At 40.7% G+C, this 13,222-nt stretch overlaps 1 long non-coding RNA gene across 1 annotated transcript; it reads right to left on the bottom strand.

Moving 5' to 3' along the window:
- Window positions 1-3,012: 3,012 nt before the first annotated feature.
- On the bottom strand, window positions 3,013-4,963 carry LOC309833490. The gene is made up of 3 exons (XR_014297773.1): window positions 4,845-4,963; window positions 4,170-4,399; window positions 3,013-3,115 (listed from the first exon to the last, which is right to left on the bottom strand). It is a non-coding gene; the product is annotated as an uncharacterized lncRNA (long non-coding RNA).
- Between the last annotated feature and the right edge of the window lie 8,259 nt (window positions 4,964-13,222).

The raw sequence follows: 13,222 nt of genomic DNA, 5'->3' as shown, positions 1-13,222 counted from the left end.
GTCTCATGAGCAATATATGCATATCTCTAATTAATTAATTGCTAATAAATGCAAAGGCACAAAATTTAAAAAAGTAAAAAATTAGTCTTTCTCCAACCTCTGTACCCCAGTCACTCAGTTCCTTGTCCCAAAGGCAACAACTATTACCAATTTTTTGGGTATCCTTCCAGAGATAGTCTATGCATATACAAGTATATGCATCTATGTAAGCACAAATACTTTTTTATTAAAGACTATACAAATGGTGGCAGTGTACACATGCTTCTGAAACTTGATTTTTTTTAAGCCTAATTTACTGTGTCTTGGAAACTATTCCCCTATCTCTCATTGTACTGGATACAATTCCTAGTAAAAGGATTGCCTAGATGTAAGGCCCCAGATATTTACTTTTATTTAAAAATATTTTTTATTTATATTTGTTTCTAACAAACACAAGCCTGATTAAGGCAAACAAATTAGTGGCGATTCTTTGTCTTTTTTATATATGAGGCATCCATACCATGATCTCCTATTTTTCATTTCTTTTTTAGTGCCATAAGTGAGAAACTATTTTTATAACTAATTTTCTCATAATGTATTGTTTGTTGTTTTTTTTTTATCTCTCATAATGTTTTACCTAGAGCATAATGCCTTTATTCTGGGGCCAAGCTATAGCTCCTGACCATTTGGTGGCCTGATTTATACTTTTATAGTTACTTATTCTTTTGGCCATACCATTTAGACCGCTGAATCATTTCCTTCTTTCCAACAGGCCTTTTCTTTTGGGCAGCCAGGAAGTCTAAGCAAAAGAAGAAGAGGGTTTTTTTTAATGGACTGTGTCTTTTTTTTTTTAATTGAGGTATAGTTGATTTACAATATTACATAAGTTTCAGGTGTACAACATAGTGATTCACAATTTTAAAGGTTATACTCCATTTATAGTTATTGTAAAATATTAGCTATACTCCCTATGCTGTACAATATGTCCTTGTAGCTTATTTATTTTATCTCTGAATCCCCTATCCCTATCTTGGCCCTCCCCCCTTCCCTTTCCCCACTGGTAACCACTAGTTTGTTCTCAATATCTGTGAGTCTATTTCTTTTTGTTATATTTACTGGTTTGTTGTATTTTTTAGATTCCACATATAAGTGATGTAATACAGTATTTGTCTTTCTCTCTCTGACTTATTTCACTAAGCATAATACCCTCCAGGTTAATCCATGCTGTTGCAAGTGGCAAAATTTCATTCTTTTTTATGGCTGAGTAGCAGTGGTGGTGTCACCCATACCAGCCCCTAAAAACTGAAGGACCTGTGACTTGATTTATCTCTCTGTTTCCATACCAGCCCCTGAGAGCTGAAGGACACTTGCCCTGATTTATCTTTGTGTTCGTTTCAAAAGTACCTGGCATTTGGCAGAGGTGTTTTGCAGCTGTACTTTGAAAGATACATGCTTTGAGAGATATATAGTGGTGAACTCCCCCAAACCAGTTCTGACTTGACCATAACAATAAGCGTGCGCGGATGAAACCTGGAAGTGTCCAAAAGTTACCTTTGCTTCGTTACCATGCTATGATCTCTGCTCAAAGGGGGCATTTGTACTCTGCTAGGCACAATCTGTGCCATGTGCAAAGGACCATGGAAGACTGTGCATGCCCTGGCTGCCCCCGGCTGCCCCTGAAAATCTCCATCCCTTTCCTCAAGCCCTAATGACCTATCTGCCTCCTAACCCTTAAAATCCCTTACTCTGCTCCCTTCAGGGAGAAAGTATATTTAGAACATGAGCTCTCCTTTCTCCATTCCTTGATCAATGAATAAAGTCTATGCTCTGCTATGTCGAACCTGGTCTCATTCAATTGACATTTGTGACTCTAGGCAGAGGACCCATTGAGGGGTCCCCGACACTTAGGGGATCAGTAACAGGGGATTGTGCCTTAATAAGGAAGGCTGTGTTGCTCAAGAACTGTGAGAGGGAGCTGCTGGGACTTTGCACCCCTACCCTGAGCTGGCAGTGCTGGGTGGTGAGTAATGGCCAAGGCCAAGGCCAGGGTTAGACTATGATGACTATGATAGCAGCCTGAGGCTTCTGAAGACACAACACTGTGGCACAGACTAGACAGTGTGCATTGAAACACTGACCAGTTTACAGGTAAGGCTGTGATGAAAGCATTAGGTAGTACTTTATAGTTTTCATGGATTTCACATATTATTTTATTGAGATCTTACATCTAGCATAATTGTTAAGAGAATAGACTCTAGCACCAGCCCACCAGGGTTCAAATCCCAGTTTAACAGGTGTGTAAATCTTGGGCAAGGTACTTAATCTCTCTTTGGCCCAGTTTTCTCATCTGTGAAATAGGGATACTCATAGTGTCACCTCAGAGAGGTTCTGGAAGCATTAAACAAGAACAATGTCTGGACAAAACATAAGGGCTATATAAGTATTTATTATTATTATTATTGCTACCCTATGAGGAAGGCAAGCCTGGAATCAGCCCCAAGCCCCTCAAAACATTATACGTTTGGAACTAACTTGCTCATGGTGACAGAGCTGGTTTTTAAAAACACCATTCTTGGCAATTCCCTGGCGGTACAGTGGTTAGGACTCCGTGCTTTCACTGCTGAGGGCCCGGGTTCAATCCCTGGTCAGGGAACTAAGATTCCACAAGCCACGTGGCACCCCCCAAACAAAAACAAACCCAAACACCATTCTCACTGCACGCTCTCACTTTTAAAGTGTAATGACAGAGCAAGAGTAACTGGGCTTATTTGGATTGTGAAAATGCTGAGAGCTAAATTGGGTAGGTTCTGCTACCTAAGGAGATTTGAGTCTCAACAAGCAAAAGGTCACTTTTTGATCTGTAACTAGCCTGGCACTGAGCAGTGCTGCCTTGCATGAAGCAGACCTTGCCCTCTCTACCAAGTCATAGGAAAGTGAACAGGAAGAGTATACCTCTCTTAGGGAGCAGGTGCATGGCGTCCCGGTGGCCCTGCCATTCTTGCACAGTGTTGAACAGTGCCTCCCGTTCACTCTGTAACATGTTCTGCAGCTTCCTCTCCTGGACTATTAACTTCAGGCGCTTTATCCGTTCCCCAGAGCGGGAGATGAAGTCAGGTCTGTGAAGTTGCAGTGATTCCTGAGGAGGAGAAAAAGCCCCCAACCTCACATTAATGATATAGGCTTTTCTCCAAGGGCCTAGAAAAAACAGTACCTGCCTAACAGGTTTGGAAAGCCTGTTTGTAACTTATAGAAAATATCTAGAGTTGAAGAATTATCTAACAACTCCCTGTGCGGGAAAGCTCCAGTAGGAAAATCAGAGGGATCAGAGAAATGCCTTTGGAATAAGCCAAGAACTAAGACTGTGGCAATGACAACTCTCCCCAGTGTTGATGGGATAAAGCTTGGCCCGTTGTGCTATTTTTAATTTCCCTTCAAAGAAATACGTCATTAAAAAAAAACATTTTCTGGACTTCCCTGGTGATGCAGTGGTTAAGAATCCCCCTGCCAATGCAGGGGACACAGGTTCGATCCCTGGTCCGGGAAGATCCTACAGGCTGCGGAGCAACTAAGCCCTTGTGCCACAACTACTGAAGCCCGCGCGCCTAGAGCCTGTGCTCTGCAACAAGAGAAGCCACAGTAATGAGAAGCCTGTGTACAGCAAGGAAGAGTAGCCCCCACTCGCCGTAACTAGAGGAAGCCTGCGCACAGCAGTGAAGAACCAATGCGGCCAAAAATAAAATAAATAAATAAATGAAATTTAAAAACAAAACAAAAACATTTCCTTTAGCTCCCCAGGTATTTATAAAGAAGAGAGCTGGTGCCTTTAAAACCCTGTGTTAAGCAGAAATAGGAGTTATGTAAATGCAGGAACAAATATAAGGCTGACGCAAACATCAGGTCTCTACTGCACTCCACGTGCTGGTATGTATCTACAAACCCAATGAGCAGCTACACAACATCCTCCCTTCTAGTGCCTTGCCCCAGATACTGAGGGTGATGCACAATTTATAACGGCTAACAGTAAGGCAGCCTTTGATTAATGAGTGTGAGAACAGATGAACTGTGGAGGTGCTAGAAACGAGGATCAGTTGACTATACTTCAGAAAGCCAGTCACAGGTTTAACTCTTTTGTATCTTGCCCCTTCTTCCTTCTTAAACATATGGCTAAAATTAACTCAATGTCATTGTACCTGTAGGGTTGCTCTCACAAATGGCTTCAGTGGATCTCTGCCTGGGCCTGCTAGTGAACTGTGGCTGTCCATGTGCTCTCCTTGCCAGTTCTTTTCCTGTAGTGGCTCCCTCCAAGGTGTGGTGTTGGTTACTGGTACAAACCAGGAGACACAAGCGTCATGAAACTTGGGCAGGTTTTCCTTCTTAGGACCAGACTTCACATTTTCCACAGGAACAAACCATGAAACTCCTATAGGAATTATTTTTAAGAAAAAAAGAAGATTTTTCACTTTTTTCATCAGAGACGTGCATAATATAGGCTCTCAGGGACTCAGCTGTCAGCGGCCACCAGGAGGCCCTGGAGTCTGCTTAACTGCAGGTGTGACTCAGGAATTGTAGTGTTGGATGCAGTCAGCCCTCTGTATCCATGTACACAGAATCCTTGGGTTCAGGGGGCAGTACTATGCCATCTTATATAAAGGACTTGAGCATCCATGGATTCTGGTATCCATGAGTGGTCCCGGAACCAATTCCCTGCAGATACGGAGAGATGACTGTACTTTCAAAATTTGCCAAGGTGGTGCTGGGGAAAGATAGGGTCAACATTAAATCATTTAGAAACAAAGAATCTTAGCTTTGCAAAAGACTTGAAATTCACTAGTTTTTCTACTAAGAAAGCAGAATTAGAAACTGACCTTCCCAGCAGCTCTGCTTATTCTTCCTTAACTTTCTCTCCCCAGGATAACTGGTAAGGAGCCTTTTCTCTTCTATCTTTTCTTCTGACCAAGAAGTCACATCACTGTCCTCTTCTACTGTAGCCTCGCTAGAACTTGGAGTTGGGAAAGTCATTCCAACATCTCGAGTGTGTTTTCTGACACCATTCACAATCTCCAAGATACCTAAGGGAAACGATCACAACTATCTCTGGGAAGAGCCTTGAGACTCGATTGACAGGTATATTCAAGTCAGTAAATGAAAACTTAAAAAAAATTATTTATTTTCTATTCTGCAAAGAAAACGAATTGAGAAGATCTATAATTTTCATATCTATATCTGGTAAAATAGGGAATTCCTGGTGGTCCTGTGGTTAGGATTCCACACTTCCACTTCAGGGGTCACAGGTTCGATCCCTGGTCGGGGAACGAAGATCCCACGTGCCGCGCAGTGTGGCAAAATAAATAAATAAATGAATAAATCTGGTAAAATATTCAAAACAATCATTGAGACACATTTTTAACAAGTATCGTTATGTAAAAATATTTGTTGAAGATAGTGCTCTGAATGAATGCAAAAGACAACGCAAGCAGAGATGAAAGGTGATATAAACTGTTTGGGAATCATATTATGATTTATTTTTACATCTTTATTGGAGTATAATTGCTTTACAATGGTGTGTTAGTTTCTGCTTTATAACAAAGTGAATCAGTTATACATATACATATGTTCCCATATCTCTTCCCTCTTGCGTCTCCCTCCCTCCCACCCTCCCTATCCCACCCCCCCAGGCGGTCACAAAGCACCGAGCTGATCTCCCTGTGCTATGCGGCTGCTTCCCACTAGCTATCTACCTTACATTTGGTAGTGTATATATGTCCATGCCTCTCTCTCGCTTTGTCACAGCTTACCCCTCCCCCTCCCCATATCCTCAAGTCCATTCTCTAGTAGGTCTGTGTCTTTATTCTTGTCTTACCCCTAGGTTCTTCATGACGTTTTTTTTCTTAAATTCCATATATATGTATTAGCATACAGTATTTGTCTTTCTCTTTCTGACTTACTTCACTCCGTATGACAGACTCTAGGTCTATCCACCTCATTACAAATAGCTCAATTTCGCTTCTTTTTATGGCTGAGTAATATTCCATTGTATATATGTGCCACATATTCTTTATGCATTCATCCGATGATGGACACTTAGGTTGTTTCCATCTCTGGACTACTGTAAATAGAGCTGCAATGAACATTTTGGTACATGACTCTTTTTGAATTATGGTTTTTTCAGGGTATATGCCCAGTAGTGGTATTGCTGGGTCATATGGTAGTTCTATTTGTAGTTTTTTAAGGAACCTCCATACTGTTCTCCGTAGTGGCTGTACCAATTCACATTCCCACCAGCAGTGCAAGAGTGTTCCCTTTTCTCCACACCCTCTCCAGCATTTAATTGTTTCTAGATTTTTTGATGATGGTCATTCTGACTGGTGTGAGATGATATCTCATTGTAGTTTTGATTTGCATTTCTCTAATGATTAATGATCTTGAGCTTTCTATCATGTGTTTGTTGGCAGTCTGTGTATCTCTTTGGAGAAATGTCTATTTAGGTCTTCTGCCCATTTTTGGATTGGATTGTTTGTTTTTTTGTTATTGAGCTGCATGAGCTGCTTATAAATTTTGGAGATTAATCCTTTGTCAGTTGCTTCATTTGCAAATATTTTCTCCCATTCTGAGGGTTGTCTTTTGGTCTTGTTTATGGTTTCCTTTGCTGTGCAAAAGCTTTGAAGTTTCATTAGGTCCCATTTGTTTATTTTTGCTTTTATTTCCAATTCTCTAGGAAGTGGGTCAAAAAAGATCTTGCTGTGATTTATGTCATAGAGTGTTCTGCCTATGTTTTGCTCTAAGAGTTTGATAGTTTGTGGCCTTACATTTAGGTCTTTAATCCATTTTGAGCTTATTTTTGTGTATGGTGTTAGGGAGTGATCTAATCTCTTACTTTGACATGTACCTGTCCAGTTTTCCAAGCACCACTTATTAAAGAGGCTGTCCTTTCTCCACTGTACATTCCTGCCTCCTTTATCAAAGATAAGGTGACCATATGTATGTGAGTTTATGTCTGGGCTTTCTATCCTGTTCCATTGCTCTATCTTTCTCTTTTTGTGCCAGTACCATACTGTCTTGATTACTGTAGCTTTGTAGTATAGTCTGAAGTCAGGGAGCCTGATTCCTCCAGCTCCGTTTTTTGTTCTCAAGATTGCTTTGACCATTCGGAGTCTTTTGTGTTTCCATACAAATTGTGAAATTCTTTGTTCTAGTTCTGTGAAAAATGCCAGTGGTAGTTTGATAGGGATTGTACTGAATCTGTAGATTGCTTTGGGTAGTAGAGTCATTTTCACAATGTTGATTCTTCCAACCCAAGAACATGGTATATCTCTCCAACTATTTGTATCATCTTTAATTTCTTTCATCAGCGTCTTATAATTTTCTGCATACAGGCCTTTTGTCTCCTTAGGTAGGTTAATTCCTAGATATTTTATTCTTTTTGTTGCAATGGTAAATGGGAGTGTTTTCTTGATTTCACTTTCAGATTTTTCATCATTAGTATATAGGAATGCCAGAGATTTCTGTGAATTGATTTTGTACCCTGCTACTTTACCAAATTCTTTGATTAACTCTAGTATTTTTCTGGTAGCATCTTTAGGATTCTCTATGTATAGTATCATATCATCTGCAAACAGTGACAGCTTTACTTCTTCTTTTCTGAGTTGGATTCCTTTTATTTCCTTTTCTTCTCTGATTGCTCTGGCTAAAACTTCCAAAACTATGTTGAAAAACAGTGGTGAGAGTGGGAAACCTTGTCTTGTTTCTGATCTTAATGAAAATGCTTTCAGTTTTTCACCACTGAGGATGATGTTGGCTGTGGGTTTGGTTACATATGGCCTTTATTATGTTGAGGAAAGTTCCCTCTATGACTACTTTCTGCAGGGTTTTTATCATAAATGGGTGTTGAATTTTTTCAAAAGCTTTCTCTGCATCTCTTGAGATGATCATATGGTTTTTCTCCTTCAATTTGTTAATATGGTGTATCACGTTGTTTGATTTGCATATATTGAAGAATGCTTGCATTCCTGGAATAAACCCCACTTGATTCTTTTAATGAGCTGATCCTTTTAATGATCCTTTTAATGAGCTGTTGGATTCTGTTTGCCAGCATTTTGTTGAGGTTTTTGCATCTATGTTCATTAGTGATATTGGCCTGTAGTTTTCTTTCTTTGTGACATCCTTGTCTGGTTTTGGTATCAAGGTGATGGTGGCCTCGGAGAATGAGTTTGGGAGTGTTCCTCCCTCTGCTATATTGTGGAAGAGTTTGGGAAGGATAGGTGTTAGCTCTTCTCTAAATGTTTGATAGAATTCACCTGTGAAGCCATCTGGCTCTGGGCTTTTGTTTGTTGGAAGATTTTTAATCACAGTTTCAGTGCTTGTGATTGGTCTGTTCATATTTTTTCAGTGCTTGTGATTGGTCTGTTCATATTTTCTATTTCTTCCTAATTCAGTCTTGGCAGGTTGTGCATTTCTAAGAATTTGTCCATTTCTTCCAGGTTGTCCATTTTATTGGCCTAGAGTTGCTTGTAGTAATCTCTCATGATCTTTTGTATTTCTGCAGTGTCAGTTGTTACTTCTCCTTTTTCATTTCCAATTCTATTGATTTGAGTCTTCTCCCTTTTTTTCTTGATGAGTCTGGCTAATGGTTTATCAATTTGGTTTATCTTCTCAAAGAACCAGCTTTTAATTTTATTGATCTTTGCAACCATCTCCTTCATTTTTTTTTCATTTATTTCTGATCTGATCTTTATGATTTCTTTCCTTCTGCTAACTTTGGGGTTCTTCTTGTTCTTCTTTGTCTAATTGCTTTAGGTGCAAGGTTAGGTTGTTTATTTGAGATGTTTTCCTGTTTCTTAAGGTACGATTGTGTTGTGATAAACTTCCCTCTTAGAACTGCTTTTGCTGCATCCCATAGATTTTGGGTCATCGTGTCTCCATTGTCATTTGTTTCTAGGTATTTTTTAATTTCCTCTTTGATTTCTTCAGTGATCACTTCGTTATTAAGTAGTGTATTGTTTAGCCTCCATGTGTTTGTATTTTGTACAGCTCTTTTCCTGTAATTGATATCTAGTCTCATAGTGTTGTGGTCAGAAAAGATACTTGATACAATATCAAATTTCTTAAATTTACCAATGCTTGATTTTTGACCCAAGATATGATATATCTAGAGTATGTTCTATGAGCACTTGAGAAAAATGTGTATTCTGTTGTTTTTGGATGGAATGTCCTATAAATATCAATTAAGTCCATCTTGTTTAATGTATCATTTAAAGCTTGTGTTTCGTTATTTATTTTCATTTTGGATGATCTGTCCATGGGTGAAAATGGGGTGTTAAAGTCCCCTACTATGAGTGTGTTACTATTGATTTCCCCTTTTATGGCTGTTAGTATTTGCCTTATGTATTGAGGTGCTCCTATGTTGGGTGCATAAATATTTACAATTGTTATATCTTCTTCTTGGATCGATCCCTTGATCATTATGTAGTGTCCCTCTTTGTCTCTTGTAATAGTCTTTATTTTAAAGTCTATTTTGTCTGATACGAGAATTGCTTCTCCAGTTTTCTTTTGGTTTCCATTTGCATGGAATATCTTCTTCCATTCCCTCGCTTTCAGTCTGTATGTGTCTCTAGGTCTGAAATTGTTCTCTTGTAGACAGCATATATATGGGTCTTGTTTTTGTATCCATTCAGCCAATCTGTGTCTTTTGGTGGGAGCATTTAGTCCATTTACATTTAAGGTAATTATCGATATGTATGTTCCTATTCCCATTTTCTAAATTGTTTTGGGTTCCTAATTGTAGGCCTTTTCCTTCTCTTGTGTTTCTTGCCTAGAGAAGTTCCTTTAGTATTTGTTGTAAAGCTGGTTTGGTGGTGCTGAACTCTCTCAGCTTTTGCTTGTCTGTAAAGGTTTTAATTTCTCCATCAAATCTGAATGAGATCCTTCCTGGGTAGAGTAATCATGGTTGCAGGTTTTTCTCCTTCATCACTTTAAATATGTCTTGCCACTCCCTTCTGGCTTGCAGAGTTTCTGCTGAGAGATCAGCTGTTAACCTTATGGGGATTCCCTTGTGTGTTATTTATTGTTTTTCCCTTGCTGCTTTTAATATGTTTTCTTTGTATTTAATTTTTGACAGTTTGATTAATATGTGTCATGGCATATTTCTCCTTGGATTTATCCTGTATGGGACTCTCTGTGCTTCCTGGACTTGATTAACTATTTCCTTTCCCATATTAGGGAAGTTTTCAACTATAATCTCTTCAAATATTTTTCAGTCCCTTTCTTTTTCTCTTCTTCTTCTGGAACCCCTATAATTTGAATGTTGGTGCATTTAATGTTGTCCCAGAGGTCTCTGAGACTGTCCTCAATTCTTTTCATTCTTTTTTCTTTATTCTGCTCTGCAGTAGTTATTTCCACTATTTTATCTTGCAGGTCACTTATCCGTTCTTCTGCCTCAGTTATTCTGCTATTGATCCCATCTTGAGTATTTTTCATTTCATTTATTGTGTTGTTCTTCGTTGCTTGTTTCACCTTTAGTTCTTTTAGGTCCTTGTTAACTGTTTCTTGCATTTTGTCCATTCTATTTCCAAGATTTTGGATCATCTTTATTATCAATATTCTGAATTCTTTTTCAGGTAGACTGCCTATTTCCTCTTCATTTGTTAGGTCTGGTGTGTTTTTATCTTGCTCCTTCATCTGCTGTGTGTTTTTCTGTCTTCTCATTTTGCTTATCTTACTGTGTTTGGGGTCTCCTTTTTGCAGGCTGCTGGTACGTATTCCCGTCTTTTTTGGTGTCTGTCCCTAGTGGCTAAGGTTGGTTCAGTGGGTTGTGTAGGCTTCCTGGTGGAGAGGACTAGTGCCTGTGTTCTGGTGGATGAGGCAGGATCTTGTCTTTTTGTTGGGCAAGTCCACGTCTGTTGGTGTGTTTTGGGGTGTTTGTGGACTTATTATGATTTTAGGCAGCTTCTCTGATAATGGGTGTGGTTGTTGCCCTGTCTTAGTAGTTGTTTGGCATAAGGTGTCCAGCACTGTAGCTTGCTGGGCATTGAGTGAAGCTGGGTGCTGGTGTTGAGATGGAGATCTCTGGGATTTTTGGCCTTTTGATATTATGTGGAGTTGGGAAGCCTCTTGTGGACCAGTGTCCTGAAGTTGGCTCTCCCACCTCAGAGGCATAGCACTGACTCCTGTTTGCAGCACCAAGAGCCTTTCATCCTCACAGCTCAGAATAAAAGGGAGAAAAAGTAGAAAGAAAGAATTGGTATAAGAAGAAAGAAAGAAAGAAAGAAAGAAAGAAAGAAAGAAAGAAAGAAAGAAAGAAAGAAAGAAAGAAGGGAGGGAGGGAGGAAGGGAGGAAGGCAGGAAGGAAGGAAGGATGAAAGTAAGGATAAAAGAAAGAAAGAAGATAAAGTACAATAAAATAAAGATAAAATATAATAAGGTTATTAAAATAAAAAAATTATTAAGAAAAAAAAAAGGACGGATAGAACCCTAGGACAAATGGTGGAAGCAAAGTTATACAGACAAAATCTCACACAGAAGCATACACATACACACTCACAAAAAGAGGAAAAGGGGAAAAAATCATAGATCTTGCTCTCAAGGTCCACCTCCTTAATTTGGGATGATTCGTTGTCTATTCATGTATTCCACAGATGCAGGGTACATCACGTTGATTGTGGAGCTTTAATCCGCTGTTTCTGAGGCTGCTGGGAGAGATTTCCCTTTCTCTTCTTTGTTCTCACAGCTCCCTGACTCAGCTTTGGATTTGGCCCCGCCTTTGCGTGTAGGTCGCCGGAGGGCGCCTGTTCTTCGCTCAGACAGGATGGAGTTAAAGGAGCAGCTGCTTTGGGGACTCTGGCTCACTCAGGTCGGGGGGAGGGAGGGGCACGGAGTGCATTGCGGGGTGAACCTGCGGCTGCAGAGGCCGATGGGACGTTGCACCAGCCTGAGGTGCGCTGTGTGTTCTCCCGAGGAAGTTGTCCATGGATCCCGGGACCCTGGAAGTGGCGGGCTGCACAGGGTCACCGGAATGTGGGTGTGGATAGTAACCTGTGCTCGCACACAGGCTTCTTGGTGGCGGTGGCAGCAGCCTTAGCGTCTCATGCCTGTCTCCGGGATCCGCACTTTTAGCCGCAGCTCGTGCCCGACTCTGGAGCTCCCCCAAGCAGTGCTCTTAATCCCCTCTCCTCACGCACCAGGAAACAAAGAGGGAAGAAAAAGTCTCTTGCCTCTTCGGCAGCTCCAGACTTTTCCCCGGACTCCCTCCAGGCTAGCCGTGGTGCACTAATCCCTGCAGGCTGTGTTCACACCGCCAACCCCAGTCCTCTCCCTGCGCTCCAACCGAAGCCGGAACCTCAGGTCCCAGCCCCGCTCGCTGCGGCGGGTGAGCAGACAAGCCTCTAGGGCTGGTGAGTGCTGGTCGGCACCGATCCTCTGTTCCGGAATCTCTCCGCTTTGCCCTCCTCACCCCGGTGGCTGCGCTGTCCTCCGCGGCTCCGAAGCTTTCCCCCTCCGCCACCTGCAGTCTCTGCCCACGAAGGGGCTTCCTCGTGTGTGGAAACCTTTCCTCCTTCACAACTTCATCCCACTGGTGCAGGTCCCATCCCTATCCTTTTGTCTCTGTTTATTCTTTTATCTTTTGCCCTACGCAGGTACGTGTGGAGTTTCTTGGCTTTGGGGAGGTCTGAGGTCTTCTGCCTGCATTCAGTAGGTGTTCTGTAGCTCATTGAAGTTTTGATTTGCATTTCTCTATTGATATTGAGCATTCTTTTATGTGTTTGTTGGCAGTCTCTACATCTTCTTTGGAGAAATGTCTATTTAGAACTTCTGCCCATTTTTTTGATTGGGTTGTTTGTTTTTTTGTTATTGAGCTGCATGAGCTGCTTATAAATTTTGGAGGTTAATCCTTTGTCAGTTGCTTCATTTGCAAATATTTTCTCTCATTCTGAGGGTCTTTTGGTCTTGTTTATGGTTTCCTTTGCTGTGCAAAAGCTTTGAAGTTTCATTAGGTCCCATTTGTTTATTTTTGTTTTTATTTCCATTTCTATAGGAGGTGGGTCAAAAAGGATCTTGCTGTGATTTATGTCATAGAGTGCTCTGCCTAGAGTTTGATAGTTTGTGGCCTTACATTTAGGTCTTTAATCCATCTTGAGCTTATTTTTGTGTATGGTGTTAGGGATTTGATCTAATCTCATACTTTTACATGTACCTGTCCAGTTTTCCAAGCACCACTTATTAAAGAGGCTGTCCTTTCTTCACTGTACAT

The sequence above is a fragment of the Grampus griseus genome, assembly GCF_964374135.1.
Source record: "Grampus griseus genome assembly, chromosome: 15".
NCBI lineage: Eukaryota > Metazoa > Chordata > Mammalia > Artiodactyla > Delphinidae > Grampus > Grampus griseus.
The sequence above is the reverse complement of the archived record's forward strand: the minus strand, read 5'-3'. Positions and strand labels throughout refer to the sequence as shown.